Genomic DNA, 14,603 nt, shown 5'->3' with positions numbered 1-14,603 from the left:
CCTAGTTCAGTCACTGGGTAGCACGTGAGACCACATACTGTATGGCGGGAAGCCCGACTGGGAACTGTATGTTTATAGTCTGACCCAGGAGCGATCACTGAGGCTGTGTGCCCAGTATGCGTCTTGGCTGCGGTATTTCCACAGCGAAAACTCATAAAAATACGCTTGGTAATACGTGCCCCATGTTCCCCAATGATAATCCTCATGTGCTGTGCACATGCTGCGGAAATTTCCGCTGCGGATTATCATTGCGGAAAAAAACGCAGCATGTCCATTAATTTTGCGGACACGCGACGTAAGGGTATGTGCACACGATGCAGAAATGAAGCAGAAAATTTCTGCATCATTTCTGCATCTCCCTGGCAGAAAAAACGCATGCAGATTGTCCTGCTCACTCCATTCTCCCGGCTGCCGGTAACTTTGAATTGAAAGACCTGCCGACGTCAGCGTCACGTGACCCGTCACATGACTCTGACGTCACCGCAGGTCCTACAACTCACTGCAAGTGCCGGGAAGCAAGCAGGAGCGCTGCGTGGGCCGACAGATGGTAAGTATATATATATTTTTTATTTTATTCTTGTTTTACAGATTTTTTAATGGTACCTGGGTGTGGATGAGACTCTCCTCTCCTCCACACCCGGGTACCATCCGCACATTAGAACGCACCAATTACGCAAGTACAGATGCAGTCTTGTGGTATTGGCGCGTTCTAATGCAAGTCAATGGCGGCTAAAACGCCACGTTTACGCAAGATTAAATGACATGCTGCGGATTTTTGAGCGCAGCGTTTACGCTGCGGAAAAATCCGCATCATGAGCACAGCACATGCAGATTTCAATTGGGGAACATTGCGGCCCTTCTACCATGCGTTTTTCATGCGTTTCTGCGGCGTTTACGCAACTGCAAAAACGCCGCGGAAACGCATGAAATACGCATCGTGTGAACTCAGCCTTATTGCATTGAATCGCTTAATATCCGCATGACTACATGTGCACAAGCGGATATTCTGCGATTCAATGTGCGGATGGTACTCTGGTTTGGAGAAGAGGAGACTCTCCTCCAGACCCAGGTACCATAGTATCTGTTAAAAGAATAATTTAAAGTAAACATTATACTCCCCTTCCAATGGCCCCCGGTCTCCTGTACGATGCGTCCGGTCTCTTATACGGCTCGCGATGGTCTAAAAGGACCTTCCATGACGTCATTTAGTCATGTGACAGGTTACACGACATACAAGAGACTGGACACACCGTAGAAAACCCCGGGGGCCATCAGAAGGCATGCATAATGTTTGTTTTTTACCATTTTTATTCTTTTTTTTAACTATTTCTTGGTCACACTATATAAATCCATACTGTTTGCATGGATTTATATAGTGTGACCAAGTTGCCAAGCACTTTCCAAGTGATGCTAAAATAGCTTGGAAAGCGCTTAATATGCGGAAATGCATGTGAAGAACGCTTCACAAACGCTTCTGCCTGGCAGGAAAAACGCATGCGTTTTTCCTGCCAGGGAGAAGAAGAAAAAATCTGCAGCATTTCTGCATCATGGGCACTTAGCCTGAGACCAAACCAAAGGATTGTGTATGCCCCCCACCCCTCTTAAAGGGGACTTTCACTTTATTTATTTTGCTCATCAGCTTGCGCTAGGGAAAAAATAATAAAATCAGAGTTACTCATTTTCTCCTAGTCTATTGATGGCTCTCTGCTCCTGCTCTGTCTATGTTTACAGGCTGCAGTGGTGATATGGCATATGACAACTGAAGCCAATCACAGGGCTCAGCAGCTTGTGCTGTCTACCTTGGCATTACTGCTGAGCTCAGTGATTAGTTCCAGCGGTCACGTTTTTAGTCATGACATCACGGCTGTAGCCTGAAAACAAAACCAGGGCAGTAGCAAAGAGGAATTGCTGACCCAAAGGAGGATGAGTATCCCTGATTTTATTGTTTTTCCCAAGGACCAGAGGCGTAGCTAGTGTTGGTTCAGGGGGGGGGGGGTACGGGGACTTCTGAGTGGGCCCTTTGCCAGGTAACCCTGATTACAGCTATGGTGGCGCACCCAGATAGTGGATGTAGGAAAACCTCAGCAGATGACCGACTGTTACTAAAAATAATCTCTATACAAAGACCAGCACTGATACTAACGCCATATGATGACATATTGATATATACCAGTCCTGCAGAACATATAAGAGATCACAGCACGGTTATATATTGTAACTTACAGCTGATGTTCTTTCTGATTAAATTGTTAATTTTTCCCGTCTTTTCTATCTGGCCCAGACCAACACGACAACTCCTCCATCCAGGACTCAGTCTCAGGTCTGCAGAGATCACAACAAAGACACATTTGACTCCTTATATTTCAGGCTCCATCCCCATCTATTCCCAAACCTGCTCAAACGCCTCATCGTGCTGATAACCCAATACTAAGCAGCTGCTGCCGTGTCCCTATTACTGCACCTGCTGTGTGCCCTCTAGATGGTTAAACAACCCTCTAGAATATAGTGATGCCATGTGCAAGTGCCCTAGAAAACCACATTTTGCCCCCTCGAAACTAAAAATGCTCTCTGACAGTCATAATAACCTGAGTTCCCCTATAAGGATAAGTGCCCACTTAACATTAAAAATGTCTTGAGTCTCCCCCCCCATGTACAGCCCCCCTCTACACAGTATGATGCTTTCCTATACATTGTATAATGCCCCCTCACTGTATAGTACCCCCACACAGTATGCTGACCCCTTAGTAGCCTCTAAACTGATGGCTCAAACACTGCATGATGACCCCCACACCGTGAAAAGACCCCACATTACCTCCCATACTGTATGATGGCCCCACATTATACAAAAAAACACATTATCTCCTACACTGTATGATGGCCCCCACACTTTACAAAGACCCCACATTATCTTCCACACTGTATGAAAGCCCACACACTGTACAAAGACCCCACATTATCTCCCACATTGTATGATGACCCCCACACTGTGCAAAAACCCCACATTATCTCCCACACTGTATGACCCTAACTGTAATCCCCACACTGTATAAATAGCCTACATATAGTATAATGCACCAGATAGACCTTCATATAGTATAATCAAGTATAGATTGGGAAGGGAAAAGAGGAAAAGATGTGAATGGAATATAAAATTTATTGAAAATTACTATTAAAATAGTAATAGTAATTCTCTTCCCAATCTATACTCGATATAATTATGGTGGTGCACACCAGTGAATGGCAGTCTAATGAGATATGATTTCTATTTCCATCTATATATATAATCGTCTTATCCCGACTGTCTGTCTGTCCAGGAAATCCCGTGTCGCTCATTGGTCCGGCAGCGGCCAATCAGCACCGCGGGATTTCTGAAAAAAGATGGCGGCCGTTAGCGGCTCATCTGCGGGACGGAGCTCAGCAGCGATACAGCCGGGAGATGAGCGCCGCGAGGCGCTCATCTCCCGGCCTGTACCAGCAGAAGGACCTCGACCGCCGGACCCATCTGCGGGACGGAGATGCAGCCGGGAGATGACCAGCGCGAGGCGCTCATCTCCCGGCCGGTAGCAGCGGAAGGACCGCCGGCGTCGCTGACCTCCATGCGGAAGGGAGGACCGGGGAGCGGCGCTGCGGGTCTGGATACTTCTGCTGCGAGCGCCCGCTCATGTCCCGGGTTCTCGCTGCGGAAGTAGCCGCACAGGCAGCGCCGCTCCCCGGTCCTCACCAAGACGATTCGATGATTGGTCGCGCTCTATTCGGACCCGACCAATCACTGATCTTGCCGCAAAAGTTAAACACTACTGTGCTGAGGACCGGGGAGCGGCGCTGACATCCAAATGGTCGCGGCTGCTATTTAAATGTGCCGCACAAATCGGTGATTGGTCGCGGTCTTGGGCCGCGACCAATCAGTGATTTTGCCGCAAAAGTTAAACACTACTGTGCTGATTGGTCGCGGACGCTGCCCACGACCAATCACCGATTTGGGCGCCAAATTTAAATATCGGCCGCGACCAATCACCGATCTTGGCTCCACATTTAAACACCGCTGTGCTGATTGGTCGCCGACGCTGGGCGCGACCAATCACCGATTTTGGTGCCACATTTAAATAGCGTCCACGACCAATCAGCACAGCGGTGTTTAAATGTGGAGCCAAGATCGGTGATTGGTCGCGGCCGATATTTAAATTTGGCGCCCAAATCGGTGATTGGTCGTGGGCAGCGTCCGTGACCAATCAGCACAGTAGTGTTTAACTTTTGCGGCAAAATCACTGATTGGTCGCGGCCCAAGACCGCGACCAATCACCGATTTGTGCGGCACATTTAAATAGCAGCCGCGACCATTTGGATGTCAGCGCCACTCCCCGGTCCTCCCTTCACACCCTAGCCGCATGGATGTCAGCGCCGCTGCCTGTGCGGATACTTCTGCTGCGAGCGCCCGACCCGCAGCGCCGCTCCCCGGTCCTCCCTTCACACCCTAGCCGCTGATGTCCCCACAGTATCCGCATGGTGTTACAAAGGTCCGGACATTTGTGTTAAAAATCGCTGATTGGTCGCTGGCGCTGCCCGCGACCAATCACCGATTTTGGGCTCCAAATTTAAATATCGGCCGCGACCAATCACCGATCTTGGCTCCACATTTAAACACCACTGTACTGATTGCAGCGCCAGCGACCAATCAGCGATTTTTAACACAAATGTCCGGACCTTTGTAACACCATGCGGATACTGTGGGTACATCAGCGGCTAGGGTGTGAAGGGAGGACCGGGGAGCGGCGCTGACATCCATGCGGCTAGGGTGTGAAGGGAGGACCGGGGAGCGGCGCTGCGGGTCGGGATACTTCTGCTGTGAGCAGTCGCTCATCTCCCGGCTTCTCGCAGCGGAAGTAGCTGCACAGGCAGCGCCGCTCCCCGGTCCTCACTAATACGATTCCGTTCCCCGCTCCTCACCAATACGATTCTCTGATTGGTCGCGCTCTCCGCCCGCGACCAATCACCGATTTGGGCGCCACATGTAAATAGCGGCCGCGACCAATCACCGATCTTGGCGCCACATTTAAACACTGCTGTGCTGATTGGGCACGGACGCCAGCCGCGACCAATCAGCGAGACTGGCGCCAAATTTAAACAACGCTCTGCTGATTGATCGCGGACGCCAGCCGCGACCAATCAGCGAGATTGGCGCCAAATTGAAACAACACTCTGCTGATTGGGCGCGGCTGCCAGCTGCGACCAATCAGCGAGATTGGCGCAAAATTTAAACAGCGCTCTGCTGATTGCGCCCTGTCGGCAGCATACATATTCTAGAATACCCGATGCATTAGAATCGGGCCACCATCTAGTATAGTATAATCCCCTCATAGGCAGAGTCCATAGCATAATCCCTCCCCCCATAGGGAGTCTGTAGCATAATCCCCCCCCCCCATAGGGAGTCTGTAGCATAATCCCCCCCATAGGCAGTCTGTTGCATAATCCCCCCCATAGGCAGTCTGTAGCATAATCCCCCCATGGGCAGCCTGTAGCATAATCCCCCCCCCAATAGGTAGTCTGTAGCATAATAGCATAACCCCCCCCCCCATAGGCAGTCTGTAGCATAATCTCCCCTCCCATAGGCAGTCTGTAGCATAATCTCCACCCCCCATAGGCAGTCTGTAGCATAATCTCCACCCCCCATAGGCAGTCTGTAGCATAATCTCCACCCCCCATAGGCAGTCTGTAGCATAATCCCCCCCCATAGGCAATCTGTAGCATAATCTCCACCCCTCATAGGCAATCTGTAGCATAATCTCCACCCCCCATAGGCAATCTGCAGCATAATCTCCACCCCCCATAGGCAGCCTGTAGCATAATCTCCACCCCCCATAGGCAGTCTGTAGCATAATCTCCACCCCCCATAGGCAGTCTGTAGCATAATCTCCACCCCCCATAGGCAGTCTGTAGCATAATCTCCACCCCCCATAGGCAGTCTGTAGCATAATCTCCACCCCCCATAGGCAGTCTGTAGCATAATCTCCACCCCCCATAGGCAGTCTGTAGCATAATCTTCTCCCCCCCCATAAGCAAAGTATGTAGCATAATATCCCCCCCCACCCAATAGGAAAAATTAATAAATATACACAGTACTCACCTCTCCTCCTCGTTCCCTCGCTGCTCCGAGCGCCCGGCCCTCACACATCTTCAGCACAGCGGCCGGGCGCCAGGTTATGACATCATTGACGTCAGACGCAGAGGGGGGACTGATTGGAGAGGGAGCGTCGCGCCCCTTCTATCATCAGTTAATTTGCAGCGGTGACGGGCAGGGGAGCCCGATGCTGCTCAATGGCCGCATATCGGCCTCCGGGCAGTGCAGGGACATCGAGTCTCCCTGCTCTGCCCGGAATGTAACTGTAAAGGCGTGCTGTACATATCATAAAGATCACAAGAATAAGCCGCACACATATTACAAGTACTCCACACATATCACAGAAGTGCCGGACACACCAATGAACATATACATCAGATAAACTCACAGCATGCACACAATTATGACTGCACAGACTACATCAAAAACAAGTCAGCCACACCGCTTTATTACAGGCAGATAAACACATAGCGTATATTCAGGCTGATACACACATATACAGGCACATACACATATACAGGAGCGTACACATACCACATATACAGTTAGATGCACATATACACATATCAGATACACAGGCAGATACGCACACACACGCGCTTATACACATACCAAATATACAGGTAGATACACACATATACAGGTACAGTACAGACCAAAAGTTTGGACACACATTCTCATTTAAATATTTTTCTGTATTTTCATGACTATGAAAATTGTACATTCACACTGAAGGCATCAAAACTATGAATTAACACATGTGGAATTATATACTTAACAAAAAAGTGTGAAACAACTGAAAATATGTCTTATATTCTACGTTCTTCAAAGTAGCCACCTTTTGCTTTGATGACTGCTTTGCACACTCTTGGCATTCTCTTGATGAGCTTCAAGAGGTAGTCACCAGAAATGGTTTTCACTTCACAGGTGTGCCCTGTCAGGTTTAATAAGTCGGATTTCTTGCCTTATCAATGGGGTTGGGACCATCAGTTGTGTTGTGCAGAAGTCTGGTGGATACACAGCTGATACAAATTCTAACAGTCTATTCAGTAGGAGTATTATGGCAAGAAAAAAGCAGCTAAGTAATGAAAAACGAGTGGCCATCATTACTTTAAGAAATGAAGGTCAGTCAGTCTGAAAAATTGGGCAAACTTTGAAAGTGTCCCCAAGTGCAGTTGCAAAAACCATCAAGCGCCACAAAGAAACTGGCTCAAATGAGGACCGCCTCAGGAAACGAAGACCAAGAGTCACCTCTGCTTCTGAGGATAAGTTTATCCGAGTCACCAGCCTCAGAAATCGCAGGATAACAGCAGCTCAGATTAGAGACCAGGTCAATGCCACACAGAGTTCTAGCAGCAGACACATCTCTTCAACACCTGTTAAGAGGAGACTTTGTGCAGCAGGCCTTCATGGTAAAATAGCTGCTAGGAAACCACTGCTAAGGACAGGCAACAAGCAGAAGAGACTTGTTTGGGCTAAAGAACACAAGGAATGGACAATAAACCAGTGGAAATCTGTGCTTTGGTCTGATGAGTCCAAATTTGAGATCTTTGGTTCCAACCACCATGTCTTTGTGCGACGTAGAAAAGGTGAACGGATGGACTCTACATGCCTGGTTCCCACCATGAAGCATGGAGGAGGAGGTGTGATGGGGTGGGGGTGCTTTGCTGGTGACTATGTTGGGGATTTATTCAAAATTGAAGGCATACTGAACCAGCATGGCTACCACAGCATCTTGCAGCGGCATGCTATTCCATCCGGTTTGCGTTTAGTTGGACCATCATTTATTTTTCAACAGGACAATGACCCCAAACACACCTCCAGGCTGTGTAAGGGCTATTTGACCAAGCAGGAGAGTGATGGGGTGCTACGCCAGATGACCTGGCCTCCACAGTCACCAGACCTGAACCCAATCGAGATGGTTTGGGGTGAGCTGGACCGCAGAGTGAAGGCAAAAGGGCCAACAAGTGCTAAGCATCTCTGGGAACTCCTTCAAGATTGTTGGAAGACCATTTCCTGTGACTACCTCTTGAAGCTCATCAAGAGAATGCCAAGAGTGTGCAAAGCAGTCATCAAAGCAAAAGGTGGCTACTTTGAAGAACCTAGAATATAAGACATATTTTCAGTTGTTTCACACTTTTTTGTTAAGTATATAATTCCACATGTGTTAATTCATAGTTTTGATGCCTTCAGTGTGAATGTACAATTTTCATAGTCATGAAAATACAGAAAAATATTTAAATGAGAATGTGTGTTCAAACTTTTGGTCTGTACTTTACGTATACACATACCAGATATACAGGCCAATATGAACATATACAGGCGAGTATACACATACCAGGTATATAGGCAGATGCACATACATACCAGATATGTAGGAACATACACAAAAATTACAGGCATATACCATATATACACAGAATACAGTATATACAGGCATATAATACATACCTTATATATAGCCATATCCACATATACTGTATAAACTTACATACACCATATATAAAGTATGCACATACACAAATACAGGCACATATACGCCTTTCAAAATCACAGATTATAATGGAAGTGTATAGTATTTAAACAATTTCAAAGAAAAAATGCACCTAAATTTTAAGTTTATTGGTATCATTAAAAGTTCAAATGTAACTGACCCTCAAAAAAGCAAAACAAAAAAAAGGATGTAAAATATTCTCAGTCCTAAAAAAGAGATCATCATAAAGTGGGGAAGGGGCAATGCCCTAAACTGACCCCTAATCTGTCCCTACCTCACAATGGAGGTTGGCACCCTCTTGAACTCAAATGGCGCCCCTGCGGGTGGGGTAAGTGCGAGTGGCTGCCATTTGGCATGAACATCATAGGAATGGGGCATCATCCCCCCTGTTTGCACTGAGCACTTTATCACTATCTCCACTGCCACATCTGAGGAGCGACTTGCACGAGGCACCTTACTGAGAATACCAACATGATTCATCTAAGCTAAGTCTCTCTTATTAAGCATTCATGTTGTATTATCTGAATTTATAGGGTATGTGGCTCCTGATGAGCCGATTAGCAGGAGAAACACGCCCGCGTCGAGTGATACATGCCTGCATCTGTACTTGAACTTTGCGGCGTAGTTGTGGGGTTGGTCTATTTGCATTTCTATTCTTGTCCCTATGAATAGGAGGGTCAAAGGACACCTGCATACTATATTTCTTGATTTTCTGGCTGACTAGTGAATCTTTTTATGCTTATTGTGCTTGAAGATTGGTCTATTGTATATATTTCTATAAAGTGACATCTACAGTAGGTGCAGAAAGTATTCAGACCCCTTTAAATTTTTCACTCTTTGTTTCATTGCAGCCATTTGCTAAATTCTAAAAAGTTCATTTGTTTTTCTCATTAATGTACACTCTGTACCCCATCTTGAATGAAAAAAACAGAAATGTAGAAATTTTTGCAAATTTATTAAAAAATAAAAACTGAAATATCACATGGTCATAAGTATTCAGACCCTTTGCTCAGACACTCATATTTAAGTCACACGATGTCCATTTCCTTGTGATCCTCCTTGAAATGCTTCTACTTCTTCATTGGAGTCCAGCTGTGTTTAACTAAACTGATAGGACTTGATTTGGAAAGGCACACACCTGTCTATATAAGACCTCACTGCTCACAGTGCATGTCAGACCAAATGAGAATCATGAGCTCAAAGGAACTGCCCAAGAAGCTCAGAGACAGAATTGTGGCAAGGCACAGATCTGGTCAAGGTTACAAAAGAATTTCTGCAGTACTCAAGGTTCCTAAGAGCACAGTGGTCTCCATAATCCTTAAATGGAAGAAGTTTGGGACCACCAGAAGTCTTCCTAGACTTGGCCGTCCAGCCAAATTGAGCAATCGTGGGAGAAGAGCCTTGGTGAGAGAAGTAAAGAAGAACCCCGAGATCACTGTGGCTGGGCTCCAGAGATGCAGTAGGGAGATGGGAGAAAGTTCCATAAAGTCAACTATCACTGCAGCCCTCCACCAGTCAGGTCTTTATGGCAAAGTGGCCCAACGGACTCCTCAGTGCAAGACATATGAAAGCCCTCATAGAGTTTGCTCAAAAACACATGAAGGACTCCCAGACTATAAGAAATAAGATTATCTGGTCTGATGAGACGAAGATAGAACTTTTTGGTGATAATTCTAAGCAGTATGTGTGGAGAAAACCAGGCACTGCTCATCACCTGCCCAATACAATCCCAACACTGAAACATGGAGGTGGCAGCATCATGCTATGGGGGTGTTTTTCAGCTGCAGGGCCAGGACGACTGGTTGCAATTGAAGGAAACATGAATGCGGCCAAGTACAGAGATATCCTGGATGAAAACCTCTTCCAAAGTGCTCTGGACCTTAGAGTTGGCCGAAGGTTCACCTTCCAACGAGACAATGACCCTAAGCACACAGCTAAAATAACAAAGGAGTGGCTTCAGAACAACTCTGTGACCATTCTTGACTGCCCAGCCAGAGCCCTGACCTAAACCCAATTGAGCAAAAGACTCATTGCTGTGCTAGCTCAAAAGGGTGCTTCTACTCAATACTGAGCAAAGGGTTTGAATACTTATGACCATGTGATATTTCAGTTTTTCTTTTTTAATAAATTTGCAAAAATTTCTACATTGCTGTTTTTTTCAGTCAAGATGGGGTGCAGAGTGTACTTTAATGAGAAAAAAATGAACTTTTTAGAATTTAGCAAATGGCTGCAATGAAACAAAGAGTGAAAAATTTAAAGGGGTCTGCATATTTTCTGTACCCACTGTATATATAATTGTATAATTGCTGGTATTATATGCGAGAGGAGGTATTTGTCACTCAGGATGCTCTCCTGTGTGAACTCAGACCTTCTGAATTTCTGCCAGCATGTTATATGCTGGGGGTTACCTCTTTTAAAGGGTGTGGTTATATGGGAATAACGTAGAGATGGGAGGAAAGTCATTCCCCATACCTCCACCTCATGGTGTGGCTGGGCAAGTTTTAAATGTTCAGTCCTGTTTTTTTTTTCTGTGTTGTGTTTGGAGAGGCCAGGTCTCCAGACTGGACAGAGAAAACCCAGGTTTCTGAGTTTACTTCCAGAAGCGCCCGTATGAGTCATCTTACCACAGTTGGTGTGAGAGTGCGAGCAAGATCCCAGGAACACGTGTGCCTGCTATAAGAAACGGTGTATGTCCTGGAAGCAGGCCACCACCTGGCAAGAGAAGGCTGACAGCATGGAGGAGCTCATTAAGCACCTGGTGCAGAGCCAGCAACAGGTGCACCAGCAGCACCTGCAAAGCCAGCAGCAGCACCAGGAAACGACCAAACTGTTGGTTCAACAGATCCAGTTGCAGCAAAAGGCGCAGCAGCTGCACCAGCAGGAGGCGCAACAGCAGATACCGCTTCTGGCGGACGCCATCCAAGGCAGGGCAACCGCTCCACCACCAGGGCCGACTGATGATTCCCACGTCAGGAAGGCGGTAAGATGGGCCATGCAGAAGATGACCCCTGGGGATGATGTAGAAGCATTTCTGACTGTCGTTGAGACGGTGGCTGATCGGGAGAGACTTCCACCAGAACAGTAGGCAGAGGTTCTGACGCCATATTTGTCTGGTAGACTCCAAAAGGCATATTACGACTTGGCACTGCAGGATGCCAAGGAGTATGCCAAGCTAAAGACAGAGATCTTAGCACGCCTGGGAGTGAATATGGCAGTGAGAGCCCAGCGAGTCCACCACTGGGCGTATGTCAGTGACAAACTCCCTTGCAGATGTTTGACCCACTGCATCTTATTCAGAAGTTGTTGCAACCAGAGTCCTCCACTCCAGCCCAGATGGTTGAACGGCTGGTGATTGACATATTTGTGCATTCCCTTCCCAAACCAGTACAGACCTGGGTTGCTCAGGGCGATCCCCAGAACTCAGATGACTTCACTGCCCTGGTAGAGAGGTACCAGGTGGTTGAGAAATCCCTCAGGAAACTGGATATAGTCACTTATCAGTACTGGGATACCCAAAATAGGGCGGGTTCACCACTGAAGGGGTCTAAAGCCACCACTAGGGTGTCCCACTGAAGGTGCCACAAGGCCTGGGATTAAGGATGTAGTCTGTTGGCGGTGTCACAACCCTGGACACGTAGCCGCCAAGTGTCATATGTTCCCTGAGCCCATGGAATGCAGCTTAGGCAGACGGGTCTCCTATTATGCTTACCCAGCCTGCATTGTGGACTATCAACCCGGCGAGGGGCCGCAGGCGTGTGCCGTATCCATTAATGGAGTAAAAGTGCTTGGGCTGTTAGACTCTGGGAGTCTGGTGACCTTAATCAGAGCTACCCTTCCCCACCGGTTGGTCTCTTCCAAAACTGTGAGCGTTCAGTGCATCCATGGCGACGCCAAGGACTGTCCTGTGGCCACAATGACAGTGGGAACTGTCACGCCAGGTGTGGGAAAGACTTAGTGCAACACAAAGGGAAAGGGAGCCCAGACATTAAGGAAAGGGCAAAGTGGAGACCTCCTAGTCTGATCTGGCATCACCCTGTCTCAACTAGCATCCCAATATTGCCTCTTCAGCAATTGCCGTACACATGCCTCGCTCTACTCTCCCTTTCGTATGGATACGGCTAGGGATGGGAGGAGATGAGCACTAGTCAACCTCCACTAAACTCTATAGACAACAAGGGTAGACAACACAGGGGGTAAACGGCTTAGCTTTAGATGAACTCCAAATAAGCACAAAGCCTCAAGCTCCAGAGAGGACGAAGTACTGCTCCTGCTAAGTTTCACAAGTAGAAATGAGTATAACCGGTGACTCCCTCTCAGACACACCAGATATATATATATACACCGAGGCCAGAGAGCTAACTAGCAAGAGAGAGTTCTCCTTTAACCCACTGGAGGGCGACACACCCGTGAGAGTACCCCCCCTCTACGAGTGGCCTCCGAACACTCAGGACCGGGTTCCTCAGGAAAAGAGGTGTGGAATGAGCGAACCAATCTGGGAGCATTCACCTCTGATGGTGAAACCCACATCCTCTCCTCTGGACCATAGCCTTTCCAGTGCACCGAGTATTGTAGAGAACGACGTTGGAGACGAGAATCTACATTCCTTGAAATCTGGAACTCAAGATTACTGTCAGGAGTCCCACCGCTGCCACCAATTTGTCAGGAATCCCACCGCTGCCACCAATTTGTCAGGAGCATGCCGGCCGGTGGGTGCAGCTCTCTGGCGCCCCCTTGCCTCTCAGGTCAGTCAAGGTACTGCACCTAGAGTAAGTAGTGCCAGGAAGCTGCTACCAGCGGGGGAAAACACGGTGGTGTGTTGTCCCTTACACGTCACCAATCCGTGACGCCACAATACAGGCACAACTCTCTGGCGCCCCCTCGCCTCTCTGGTCAGTCAAGGTACTGCACCTAGAGCGAGTGGTCGCCGGAGAGGCCGTCCTGTAGCCCTCTGGGTATTTGAGGCCCTCTGCAGTGAGGGCGGTATATATATATTTCCCTGGCTGCGCCAGTAATATATATCCACACCTCCGACCGTCACTGCCAGCCTTCCTCAAATCCCCCAGATGGTATACTGCCACCAGTTCTGGTTTGATACAGCCCGGTATTAATGGACTTGTATCGGGTCAGGAACCAACCCGGTAGCGTTATGGCTTCGGGGAGGAGAACGATTACAGAACAAAAAAAACAGAACTATTAAATTTTATATTTAATCCAAAAGGGAGGCAGTGTCTAGGAACAATATATACAAGGATGTTACAAAGGGGACATTAAAATACATAAACAGTTACATAAAATAAACAGGATAAAAAGTGAGAATTACTTACACTACACGATCGCGGAGACTATTCAATATAGTGGGAGGGGGGGTTCTCCAGATTCCTGTTATTGAACAGGACCCTTTGCGTATAATTTGTATTCCCCCCAGCAATGAGTACTTCTGTCTTCTCCATAGACTCTTTTATGCCTAAGGGAGATCTGGCCACACGCCCCTTGTGGTGACATCATATGGGCCGGTCTCCAACCTGTACATTTTTATTAGAAAATGCTAGCTTCTGCGATAACTCATCGCTCGTTGATCGCAGAACCTTGCAAACTACGCCATATTTTCCCTTATGATTTTATCTTTCTTTTGATATCATGCATCCCATAGCTGCAGTCTACTATTCAGGTGTTTTTGCGCTGCAGCTTCCTGATTGTGGTTACAGCCGTGGAAAAATACCTGCATATTCCGGGGCTGATTTGGTCACTACCCATTTGGGTCTCGTTATTGTCGGACCTATGGAACTCCTAATATCACATAATTCATATCGGAGTCATCATGTCTGCCAATTCCCCTTTGAAGCTGGGGAACTAGCTTTCAACAGTTACATACAAATTAGGGCCAGCCTGCATTCTAATTACCCCCTGCTCTCTCAGAGACAAGAGGCTTGGTTCCCTAATGAAGTTTTCACACTTCTTCCCTGGCCGTGTGTGAATAACTATTTATCAGTCGTG

This window comes from Phyllobates terribilis, unplaced genomic scaffold, assembly GCF_046119375.1.
Source record: "Phyllobates terribilis strain yellow unplaced genomic scaffold, ASM4611937v1 Scaffold_3__8_contigs__length_932513732, whole genome shotgun sequence".
NCBI classification, from domain to species: Eukaryota; Metazoa; Chordata; class Amphibia; order Anura; family Dendrobatidae; genus Phyllobates; species Phyllobates terribilis.
Note: the sequence above shows the minus strand (reverse complement) of the source record.